We start from the raw sequence: 10,570 nt of genomic DNA, 5'->3' as shown, positions 1-10,570 counted from the left end.
TGAATTTGGAAGCCTTTCCCCCAAAGTAGCTAAGTTTATTCAGGCTTTCTGACAATTTATTATATTTCACTTAGTAAAAAGTTGGGTTTTAATCAAAATATCTTTTTTGAGTGTGCTCATCATTCAGACCAATATCCTGATTTTATAAATGTTTCTGCCTTACCATTATTTTGGAGAGCTCTTGATGGATCTTTTCCGCTTAACAGAGTGGGATATCAGCTGGTTATTAAATACCGGTATTTTTATTATATTTTTCATTGCTAGGAAGGGGAGAAATGCTTCTTAGTATTTTCTGTCTGAGGAGGTAAACTATTTTGGATAACATTTAAGGGTTGGGGAAGATGAGCATTCGTTGTTTATCCTTATGTAACAAACCTTCATGGGCAGGGGTGAAATGCTCCCAGTTCAGACCGGATCGCCGGATCCGGTAGCGATGACAGCGGGTGGTTCGGAGAATCTGTATCAAAAATCCCTGCCCTCCCCCATGCCCAGCTGAGCTGTGCAATCATCATTTTTTGTATTTTTAAAAGCATTTTTTCTACAACTTCTTCAACCGAAAAAATGCTTTTAAAAGTTTTTTTTTTTAAAAAGCCTCTGATGATCACTCCAAATGATGATTCAGCCAGAGAGATTGTAGAAAAAATGCTTTTAAAAGCCTCTGACGATCCCAGCTGAGTTGCCTGATCATCGTAGGCTTTTAAAGCATTTTTTTTTACAACCTCTTTGGTCTAAGAGGTTGTAGAAAAAATGGTTTTAAAAGTTTTTTTTTTTTAAAGTTGGCCATGCCCACTCAGTCACATTACCCCCACGCACACACCAAGCCATGCCCACAGAACTAGTAGTAACAAATTTTACATTTTACCACTGTTCATGGGTGAATCTAGATCAATTCATTGCTTCTCAGCTGCCAATATTATAATTGGAAACATCCAGAAGTTGTCAAAAGCTACCTTGAATGAAATATGTCTGATGTTCCCTCAGGGATGGGCAGAGTGATGTGAAGACCTGGGTGTGCACAATTCATGTTTTATTCAGCAAGTTTCTTAACAAGTCTGATCATGTCAGAATGAAAGGAGTTGACAAAACAAAACCTGCATTCGAAGTAACTATGGCACTTGTCCAAACCTTGTTTATTGAAATGAAATTTGTCCGGAAGCTTTTGGGATATATGAAAACATTATGAAGGAATGTCATCCAGCCGTGATTTGGAACTAATTTGAAATCATCCCATTAAACCCAACACATTTTAGAGTCATCTCTGCCTGACAGATAAATGTCGAATATTTAAATCAGGAAGGGAAATGCATTCTTATAGGCCTCCAAGGGGAAAATCAATAAAAATAAACCCTTACAAGGGCTTACAACTGGAACATTTAAAAAGGCTTGGTTTTGGGACCAGGAGGGGGAGGAAGGAAGGGTGATGGGGGGAGGGGGAGAATGGAAGGGGGAGGGGAAGGGGAGGAGGAAGGGGGGAGGAGGAGTAATATTTATTTATTTATTTATTTATTTATTTATTTAGTCAAACGTACGAGATAACAGGAATAAGTATAAACATGGATATGAACACAGGTAATGGGTACGAATAAATGGGGACAGTAGGACAAGGATGGAAGGCACGCTGGTGCGCTTATGCATGCCCCTCACAGACCTCTTACGAATGGGGTGAGGTCAACAGTAGACAGTTTAAGGTTAAAGTTTTGGGGGGTTGAGGATGTAACAACAGAGTCATTCCAGGCATTGACCACTCTGTTGCTGAAGTCGTATTTTCTGCAATCGAGTTTGGAGCGGTTTACCATGCGTTCATATCTATTGTATGCTCTTGTATTGTTTTGGTTGAAGCTGAAGTATTCATTGACAGGTAGGACATTGTAGCAGATGATTTTATGTATTATTTATATATACATACATATACATACATACATATACACACACACACACACGCAAACATATATACATTCTGCTAAGTATTCTACAGATAACCACCTGAGAAACATTCAGAATCATTCAAAAGGGATTATGAGTGGATCATGTTAAGGTTTAGAGTTTGATCCTTCTTCTTACAACCCAAAGAAGCATAGCCAAGTAGCCAAGTAAATATTTCCAAGGAAAGAGGAAGTTAAGCTAGTTTGTATCTATTGTGTGCTTGTGTATTATTGCGGTTGAAACTGAAGTAGTCATTGACAGGTAGGACATTGTAGCGGATAATTTTGTGTACTACATTTAGGTCAGACCATAGGCGGCATAGTTCTAGGTTGTCCAAGCCCAAAATTTCAAGCCTGGTGGCATAAGGTATTTTGTTATGAGCAAAGAAGTGGAATACTTTTCTCGTGAAATACCTCTGGACTTGCTCAATTGTATTAATGTCCGATATACAGTGCAGATTCCAGGCAGAAAAGCTGTATTTGAGAATTGGTCTAGTAAAGGTTTTGTATGCCCTAGTTTGCAGTACAATGTTACCGGAAAAGAAGCTTTGCAACATTAGGTTAACAACTCTTAATGTTAAAAAAGAGCCTCTAAAAAAGAGCCTTGGTGGCGCAGCAGACTAAAGCACTGTTAAGTAACACCAGCTGCCTGCAATTACTGCAAGTTCAAATCGCACCAGGCTCAAGGTTGACTCAGCCTTCCATCCTTTCGAGGTAGGTAAAATGAGGACCCGCTTTGTGGGGGCGATAAGCTGACTTTGTATAAAAAAGAACACCGCTTGGGGGAGGGCAAAAGCCCTACTAAGCAGGTATATACAAAAGTATGAAGGCTATTGCTTAATGCATTGTAAGCCGCCCTGAGTCTTTGGAAAAGGGCGGCATATAAATCGAACCAATAAATAAATAAATAAATGCCTTTTTGGTGATGCTGTTACAGTGAGCTCTGGCTCTTAGATCGTTTGAGATGAGTACTCCAAGGTCCTTGACGGAGTGAGGGTCATCTACGAGGTCATATCCGCCCAGCTTGTATTTGGTGTTCTGATTTTTTTTTTTTTTTTTTTTTGCCAATGTGTAAGATGGAGCATTTGTTATATATGCAGTGAAATTTCTGTCCTATCTTACTTTCAGACTTTAGATTCAAGCATGCTGTCATTTTCCCCCTACTCCATAACATCCACATAGAAAATAAATATATCTTGCAATGTTGGACCAACCATGAATAAACATATAAGAAAAATGCCTGGCTGCAAAATGTTACTGTTATCCCATCACTGGAGGAGGAATACATCATGAGAGTGATGATGATATTAAAGTCCAAACTCACTGGGGAAAGTACTATCAATCAATCAACAACTGGATAATTTCATTAATTCAACTGGTATACAACTGGAATAGTGGGCTGGAATCAAGCAGCACAGAAACCCTGTACAGAAAGACCAGAAAAAGAATGACAGTAAATCATGTTTTTTCATCCATGTAGCAACTTTGACAGAATTTAGTTACCGTATTTTTCGGACTATAAGGTGCAGCTTAGTTTTTGGGGAGGAAAATAGGGGGAAAAATCTGCCTACCAGGTATTCATCTGGCTAGCGTCCTTAGTCTGGTCAGCTTCAGCACATTAGTTTGGTGATTTTTATCCCCTGCTTGGGGATAAAAAACAGCTTCTAAGGCACAACTGAGAGGAAGCAGCAATGAGAAAAGCAGGCAAAGCGGGGGGGGAGGAGATCGCTTCACTCGGCTAGTGCCTTGTTAGGGCTGAAAAAAAGCTTCTAAACAGCTGAGAGATGGAGCAAAGCATGGAGATCACTTCACTCGCTACTGCCTCGTTAAAGCACAGCAGAGAGTCGAGGGAGCAGGCAAAGCTGGGAAGATCGCTTCACTCACTAGCGCCTCGTTAGCACCTCTTTAGGGATGAAAAAAGCTTCAAAAAAGCTACATTTGGAGTATAAGACGCACCCAAATTTTGAGCCTCTTTTAGGGGGGGGAAAGGTGCGTCTTATACTCCGAAAAATACGGTACCTATAAGGAGTATAGGTGAAATATCTAAATATCTAAAGGGCAGTGAAGAAGATGCACTGAAGAATACTATGAATGCTTACTGAATGCGTGAGAGACAAAACTGGCCTACAAGAAAAACCAAATGAAGAATAAAAAACAGACATGGCACAGCAAAGTATTACCTGGCCAGCACATTTTAAAAAATAATAATAATACTCAAATCTGATAATATCAAGACTTGGCATTGGCTAAGACCAGGAAGTTAAAGAAAGAGTCAAAGGGGCAGCATATGATCAAGCCTCAAGAACAAAAGCATGTTGTTGTTAGTTGCGAAGTCATGTCCGATCCATTGCGACCCCCATGGACAATGTTCTTTCAGGTCTTTCTGTCCTCTACCATCCCATGGAGTCCATTTAAGATCACGGCTACTGCTTCAGTGACTCCATCCAGCCACCTCGTTCTCTGCCATCCCCTTCTTCTTTTGCCCCAGCATTAGGTTCTTCTCCAGTGAGTCCTTCCTTTCTCTTTAGGTGGCCAAAGTATTTGAGTTTCATCTTCAGGATCTGGCCTTCTAAAGAGCAGTCAGGGTTGATCTCCTCTAGGACCAACCGGTTTGATTGCCTTGCAGTCCAAGGGACTCACAGGAGTCTTCTCCAGCTCCATAGTTCAAAGGCCTCAATTCTTTGGTGCTCAACAAAAGCATGCAAAGTCACAATTGAGAAGCCGGCAACAGACCGCAAATGCTGCCTGTTTCAGCACAGAAGCTGAAAAAAATAGTTGAACCACCTAGTTAGCTACTGTAAGATCACATATATGACTACAAATAACGGCATGAAAAAGAACTAACAGTGGTGCATTGCAATATCTGCAAGAATTGCAAACAGGAAACAAGAAACAACTGGCAAATCTCTCTTCCTTTCTCCAAGAAGATTGCTAAAATGTTTTTACAACACAGACTCCTCTCCTGAGGCTACCACTATCCATCTGGCAACTTTAGCTTTCCCTAGGGAGGGACATCCGCACTTCAAGACTCTCACAAAGAAGAGTGCCTTGGACTTTACATTTAGGGAAAGCATCTTAACTGCACATATTGTTATATTGGTTCTGACTAATTAAGAATAAACATCAGTGTGGATCCTTAAAAATAAAACTATCCAGAAACAATTCGATGAACTGACTGCACTTATGAAAGCACCAAGTAATGCTAAGACAGAACAGTTTGCAATTAGCAGGCAAAAATAAAATAAAAATTGAACTCCTAACACCAACAGGAAAGAGGACTCACTATTACTGTAGAATGAAAAAGGGGAGAATGGAATTAATAATAATGAGCTGTGGTGGCTCTGAGGTTAGAATACAGCATTGTGTCAAGCCTGAAGTTGGCCTAACTGTGGCCATTTTCTGCTTGTAGCCTTTCCAAAAGAGTTTAGCCTTCACATTGCTTCAGGGCTGACACAGCCTGAGCTTAGGGGCAAGGAGGGTGGGTATAGAGATAGCTGGGGTGCTGTAGCCAAAATAAAATTATTTTCCCTGGGAATCAAGGACATTTCTGCAGGTTTTCGGAAGGTGGAGACTGAGGTCACCTAGCAACTGGACTGTATGCTGATTGGATCATATGACTGGTGACTTTGGGGGGAGAGACAAACTTTTATTTTAATTGGTTGCAAAACCGGTGGGAACTTAGAGCCGGTTTTCCACCAAGCTTGTACCAATATGATATGTCCCAATAAACTGTTCTTTGAGGAATATGCCTGCCTCGGAGTTCTTATTGCTGGAGATGTATTACTTGGAACCTTGACACATTGTAAGCTAACTCTGCCCACAGTCAGGAGTTTGATTATCGACCAGCTAGAGGTTAACTCAGCCTTCCATCTTCTGAGGTCAGTAAGATGAGGACTCAGATTGTTGGGGACAATATGCTGACACTGTAAACCACTCAGAGAGTATTGTAAAACATAATGGAGTAGTAAGTGCTATTGCTATTGCTATAATCAGATGTTTCGAACTGATTGAGACTTGCTAGCTTGCATAATGGTGTATCCAGCAGAAATTCAGCACATGCCAACTGTTTCCTTCATTGCATTACTGTGCCAGGAGTAGCTGAATCTGCAGAATTGCCTTCTGGCGTCACTCTGTAGGAGAAAGCTAGCCACCCATTTCAGTAGAGATGTGAAGACTGCAGTGCAAAAACAACCCCTACAGATTTTATACAGTGAGCTCATGAATGTCATGGTTAAAATACATATGTCACAGCTAACACACACACACACACACACATATATATCAGGCTAAAATTTCTGATACCTTAATCTGCATCAGACCCTCTTGTATTCCCAAAAGAGACAATACTATTGTCAGCAGTACTGTGTAAATGTAACCGCATGTGTGCATTAATAGTTTTCTTTACTCCTTTCAGTTCTTATATGTAGCAGCTATTTGTTTTCTTCTCCAATCTGTATAGTGTTGTTATAGTGAATAAAAGGCAACAAAATAAAGTTATTCCTGTTTCCCTTCCTGCACAAGAACCAGATGTCTCTAATGAACAAAACATCAAGTTTATAAATTAGAAGGGAGCTAAAGTTCACATCTGGAAAATACAAAGGAAACCTTTAAAAAAGATAAAATTAAGCTTGCATGAAAAATTTTTATTAGCCACCTGACTCACGTGATTCGTAAGCATATGGAATTTAAATTTCTCTAGTTTGTTGTTTTGGCTGATGTACTAACAACCTACTTGGAAATCTAGATCTTACATTATATTACTGTAGAAAAATCTTAAATCAGCAGAAACAGGTATTTAGCAAATCACTTTTCATTCCTCAGGATTTATTCATTTAATTTTTCACTGGGGGGTTGATAGTTGTCTTTTCTTTGAAGGAATGCTCAGTTGAAAAGTCTCTTTTTCTTCATCCGTCATGAGGATTTAGGTAATGTTTATTGATTATTAGGGATCTACTGAATAATTCCCCCAGTGCTGTTATGTAAACCTCTTTTCCCCTATACTTCCTCTTTTTCCTTTCCAGATTGTATCATTGGAAAAAAAAACCATTCTGCTATGCTTATTTAATAGGGACGTGATGGCTCAGTGGCTAAGATGCTGAGCTTGTCGATCGAAAGTTCGGCAGTTCAGCGGTTCGAATCCCTAGTGCCGCATAACAGGGTGAGCTCCCTTTACTTGTCCCAGCTTCTGCCAACCTAGCGGTTTGAAAGCACATAAAAAATGCAAGTAGAAAAATAGGGACCACCTTTGGTGGGAAGGTAACAGCGTTCTATGTGCCTTTGGCGTTTAGTCATGCCGGCCATATGACCACGGAGACGTCTTCAGACAGCGTTGGCTCTTCGGCTTTGAAATGGAGGTGAGCACTGTCCCCTAGAGTTGGGAACAACTAGAGCACATATATGCAAGCGGAACCTTTACCTTTACCTTTTTATGCTTATTTAATAATAATCTATATTTCGCTGGACAGTATCTGTTACTAGATAATATCCACACTCTTCTGCAAGTTGCTATATGTTTAAGAAACTGCTGATACTCCTGACTATTGTGTCTGTATTTGTGTCACACACAAGCCCCTACAAAGCTAACCAAAGGGGCTTAAAGGATTTGGCAGGGACAACACTGTTGCCCAGGGGACAACCAATTGCCAAAAGTAATGCAGTGCAATGGATTGGTGCTGATATATTGGCACCCTTTCTATGCACAATATACCAATTTGGGATTTATTTATTGCTCAGTACTGACAATTCCAACTTTCTGAACAGTGAAGGAGAAAAGAGAGACCGAGCGACAGGTTGTGGCTGGTTGCTCCCACTGTCATTTACCTGCTGTGTCTTTTATCAGGCTATCCGAATTGTTTTCATGCCAAATCGTCTTGATGAGAATGCTAATGTTTTGTTTGTTTTGCTCTCACAATGCTTTCTTTTTTCCTTTAAAAATGCATTGCCTTGGTTTTTGATGAGAACTTGAGAAGTCAATTTCTTTGGAATTATGTTTGTTTGCTTCCCTTCCAGGATAATTTTTGAATGTTCAGTGAAAGAACATGTCTGGTTTGTTCAAAAGGTGTTGCATCGCACAGAAGAAACTTTGTAGTGGAATGTCAAAAACCAACAACCTACCACATTATGTGTGCGTGTATGTGTACAGAGAGAGAGACAGGAGAAAGAGAGAGGAGAAAAGAGAGAGAGAGGAAAAGGAGGGAGAGAGACAGGAGAAAGAGAGAGGGAGAGAAAGAGAAAGATAGGAGAAAGGGAGGGGGAGAGAAAAAGGAGAGCGTGAGATGAGAAAAAGACTCTAAAGTTGATATATAACAAAGTTTATTATTTATTATTCATTTATTATTTATTTATTTGTCAACAAGATCAAGGAAACAAATAACAGTATAGACTTAGACATGGACATGAAAAAAAATTGGCACAAATAAAAGGATATAAATAGGCAAAACATAGCCATAAACACATAGAATGATTACATATAAATGGCGACAGTGAGATAGGGATGGTAGGCACGCTGGTGCGCTTATGCATGCCCCCTTAGGGACCTCTTAAGAAACATGAAAGGTCCACGGTAGACAGTTTAAGGTAAAAGGTATGGAGATTAGCGAGACTAACAACAGGATCAGGTAGAGTGTTCCAGACATTTACTACTCTATTGGAGAAGTCCTATTTCCTACACTCAAGATTAGAGCGAATTGCATTGACTTTGAATCTATTGATAACCCTTGTATTATTTCAGTTGAAATTAAAGTACTCATTTACAGGTAGGACATTTTGGTAAATAATCGTATGAACTAAGTATAGGTCGGAACGTAGATGGCGTAGTTCGAGGCTACCCAGACGTAAAATTTCAAGCCTGGTGGTATAGGGAATTTTATTTCGAGCAGAAGATTTGAGTAGTCTTCTAGTAAAATATCTCTAGAACCTCTAGAATGTATTGATGTCTGAAATACAGTGAGGGTTCCAGGCAGGTGAGCAGTATTCAAGGATAGGTCTGGAAAAGGTTTTTATAGTTGAAGTATAGCCTCTCATAAATTTTCTGTCTTGACATGCCCACAAAGGAGTAATAAAACGGCTTGTTTTTACAGATGTCACCTGAGTGTCTTAAGTTTTATCCTACTGCTTTATTCCCTATAGTTAAATTTGGTATGATCTTACCTTTGATTCTTTTATAGAGTCATAACTTTTGTGCATAAGCATGCAATCACCTTTAATGGAATAATACTAGTATTGATATTCTTGCCAAATGCGAGATTGGAAGCAGAGTGCTGTTCCAACACATCTTTTTTTATTATTATTACAATGAAAGCAAAGATACGGAAATAAAATTCTTCCTTTTAGAATGGCACTGGCTCCAAGGAACTCCAACATCCCCTTCCCTTCCCCCTCTCACTCTCTCACTTTGTTCTGGAACTACTTGATTTATAACTAAGACTGTTTCCTCTTCTATGGAAGAGGGAAATAGGAAGCCAATTATTTTTTCCAGAAACATCTGCCAAATCTATATGGCATTGTCAAATATAAAGCGAGATTCCCAGATGAAATACGGGGCCACTTCATTGCTCAGGCACATCATGTTCTTTTGTGTGGAACAGCGTTCCCCTAGAGATCTTTACGTCCCCTACTTTGACTATTAAAAAAAGAAAAAAGGAAAAGAAAAATGAAATCCTTCATTTTTCCAATGTTCTTGAGGCCAAACGTTCGTTAGGAACATACATATTAGTTGAATGTTTCCTTCTGAGAAATACGTTGGGTTCTTCTTACATGTTGGGATTTTTGTTTGTTTGTTTTTGATGTTGTTTTTAACTAGACAAGCTGTGCCCTTTGGGTCATCATTTCAGATGTATTTCTTTACCTAGACTGAGAAACAGAATGGGCAAAAAAGCAGTGGAAGCAGCTGAATTTTCTCAGCTCAGTCCTTCGAATTTAGCAATAATGCAGAGAAACAGATGAGGCATCAATGCGTGGATCTCTGGCAAAAAGCCACTATGAACAGACTTCTCGCACTTGAACAGAAATAAAAGGTTTAAAGTAGACCTAATTAATATCTATCAGGGACGCGATGGCTCAGTGGCTAAGACGCTAAGTTTGTCAATCGAAAGGTCAGCAGTTCAGCTGTTCGAGTCCCTAGTGCCGCGTAACGGAGTGAGCTCCCATTACTTGTCCCAGCTTCTGCCAACCTAGCAGTTCGAAAGCACATAAAAAATGCAAGTAGAAAAATAGGGACCACCTTTGGTGGGGAGGTAACAGCATTCCATGTGCCTTTGGTGTTTAGTCATGCCGGCCACATGACCACCAAAATGTCTTTGGACAGCGCTGGCTCTTTGACTTTGAAACAGAGATGAGCACTGCCCCCTAGAGTTGGGAACGACTAGCACATATGTCCAAGAGGAATCTTTACCTTTAATTAATACCTGGGAGGAAGATACTTTCAGCCGACCTTAAGCAACCAAATTATTTGATTACTTTCTTCCATGGCTTGTGTTTCTTGGTGTTTAAATTTATCAAGTTGGAAGAGTATGGTTGATATATATAAAAAAAGTAAGAAAAAAGCATGGGTTAGTACTTCAGTGGAAGACTGGAATACTTTGAAATTCAAAAAATAATAATAATCCCAGAGGAAGGGAGAGCCAACCTAGAACTAAGGAGAAATTTCC

Source organism: Pantherophis guttatus, chromosome 5 (assembly GCF_059756535.1).
Source record: "Pantherophis guttatus breed Tessera chromosome 5, ASM5975653v1, whole genome shotgun sequence".
In the NCBI taxonomy this organism is placed as follows: domain Eukaryota; kingdom Metazoa; phylum Chordata; class Lepidosauria; order Squamata; family Colubridae; genus Pantherophis; species Pantherophis guttatus.
Note: the sequence above shows the minus strand (reverse complement) of the source record.